Below are 2,537 nucleotides of genomic sequence, written 5' to 3'. Positions count from 1 at the left end.
AAAATCAATAATCTCTATTTTGATATATTGCGGCATATTCTTGTTTTCGTACAAATCGAAATTCACGAAATTTTCCTGTCATTTTCTATACAAAAATTTCAAATTATTTTCCTTCATGTACATGTATGTGTATGAATGTGAATTACATGATTTTTCGGTTATTGACAATAATAAAAAGCTATGGTAAAAAGCATTTTTTGAGCAATATTGATATTTATGTAGATGCTTAAAAAAAGAATTAGAGATAAATTTAATCCATTTTTTGTTTTTTGCGATACATTTTTTCAAGACGTCGGGGCAACACTGTTTACTGTTCGATGTTGGCTCTGAGCAGCATTGTTCCGCATTGTCACTGCAATTCACCACATTTACCTGCCGCTTGAGCCTGAGGCTGTCACATTCAAGTGGCATGTAGCTAGCTGTTTGTTGGCGTGTTGCGTACATAACTGCCGTGCCAAGAACTAGGCTAATTATCTTACCAAAAACAAAACCGTTATAAATCGTACGGCTACCTCTAGGTCTATTACTGTGTTATGTAGCTGGCTGTTCGGCTTGCTCGACGGCCAAATGGGGGGGTTGTTTGCCACTTATCTACCTTCAGCTACAACAAACAAAAATTTTTTGTCATGTCAATGTAAAACGAAGGAGAAAAAGAAAGAAATGGAAGCCTGTCCGGGTCAGTTGGAGCCATCCCACCCCTTCTAAGTGCCGACGGCATTTAGCCTTGAGTTCCGCCGGGGCTCCTAGTTCATCATGCGAAACTCCCTTTACCTGACCTAGTCCGTCAGTCAAACGTTTGTCACCTGTTAAATCGTCATGTCACCTGTAATATACCCACGTCCCCTCCGTGTTGCGCCTATGCAGCACCCACACCAACCTAAAAATTCCTAGCATTATTATTCGGGCAGAGGTAAGTGGCAGGTTGGCATGCTTGTTGTCCCACGCTAGCTCGACGGCCAAATGGGGGGTTGTTTGCCACTTCTCTACCTTCAGCTACAACAAACAAAAATTTTCTGTCATGCCAATGTAAAACGAAGGAGAAAAAGAAAGAAATGGAAGCCTGTCCGGGTCAGTTGGAGCCATCCCACCCCTTCTAAGTGCCGACGGCATTTAGCCTTGAGTTCCGCCGGGGCTCCTAGTTCATCATGCGAAACTCCCTTTACCTGACCTAGTCCGTCAATCAAACGTTTGTCACCTGTTAAATCGTCATGTCACCTGTAATATACCCACGTCCCCTCCGTGTTGCGCCTAAGCAGCCCCACCAACCTAAAAATTCCTAGCATTGCATCTTAAATAATAATGCTATGTTCAACTGAATTTCATTGTAATACAAATTCATTTATTAAATTAAATCAAAACAAAACCTAACACATAAAATTCCTCTTATACTATTTCTTTACTTCTACTACTAACTGAATCCAAATTTTATGATTATTATTATTATAGGTATATATATATATTTTTTCTTTTTTTTTCTTTGCCTAATTATCTACTTCTATTAACAATATCTTAATTATTCCCTTACTCACAAATATCTATCGTTCTTTTGTATTTCTTGTATTTTTTTCCGCGCTTTCCACTGTAATTCTTTAAAGTTTTTTATTTTGTAATAGTTTTTGGTATATAACTATTAAAATCTCAAAAATATGCGTATACAAATGCACATATATGCTTAAAAAGCGCAAACATGTATTCAGGTGCCTTTGTTACCTCACATAAATATATGTATGTATGTATATTTATATGTATATGCACGTTTTATATTACTTTTTTTTCTACCGTCGGTGACCCTTCCTAATGCTACTGAGAATGGATGTACATATATATGCAAATGTTAAAAACAATAGTGACTTCTCACTTACCAGTATGTGTGTATGTTGTATGTCCACCGATGCTAGCGCCATCATGCCGACTACCTGGGAAGTGTTGAGGGAGAAAAACAAAGCATTCATATGTACATATAACTACTGGAAAGGAGAGTAACCAAACAAACAGAAACAGGTGGTATAGTGGATCACGCTTAGTGGGTACGTATGCCACCTGTTTTGCTCTCCTTTTCAGTTCGGCCCTTTAATCCGTCGCGAAAACAAACTAAGTGTCATTTGAACGTATGTATGTATACCGGCGCGTGTGAAAAACAAATATAAATAAAATACAAAAGAAATTACCAAAAAAAAAATTATATCTATAACTTATCGTTATTAATAACAAGAATTGTGCGTGAAAGGCAAAATAAGTGATCGGATTAATGTTACTAATAATAGGAAACTGCAATTATTTGGCAAATAAGAACTAAGGTGTAACGCGAGTACAGAGTAAAAAAAAAGAGCGTGATGAATTTAGGCTGAATGTCAAAAATCAAAAATAAACGCAATGTAAATAATGTGGTGAAAATAAAACTAAGCTTAGAACAACTAAATTCGAAGAAAAAGGTGATGAAATAGCAAACTAACAAAATTCGAAAAAATGGTAATTGGCAAAATGCGATAAGAAAATAACCAAAGACGTGCAAAAATAATAATTCTATAAATTAATAA

This window comes from Rhagoletis pomonella, unplaced genomic scaffold (genome assembly GCF_013731165.1).
Source record: "Rhagoletis pomonella isolate Grant_MI unplaced genomic scaffold, Rhpom_1.0 Rhpom_scaffold_01943, whole genome shotgun sequence".
Lineage (NCBI taxonomy): Eukaryota > Metazoa > Arthropoda > Insecta > Diptera > Tephritidae > Rhagoletis > Rhagoletis pomonella.
The sequence above is the reverse complement of the archived record's forward strand: the minus strand, read 5'-3'. Positions refer to the sequence as shown.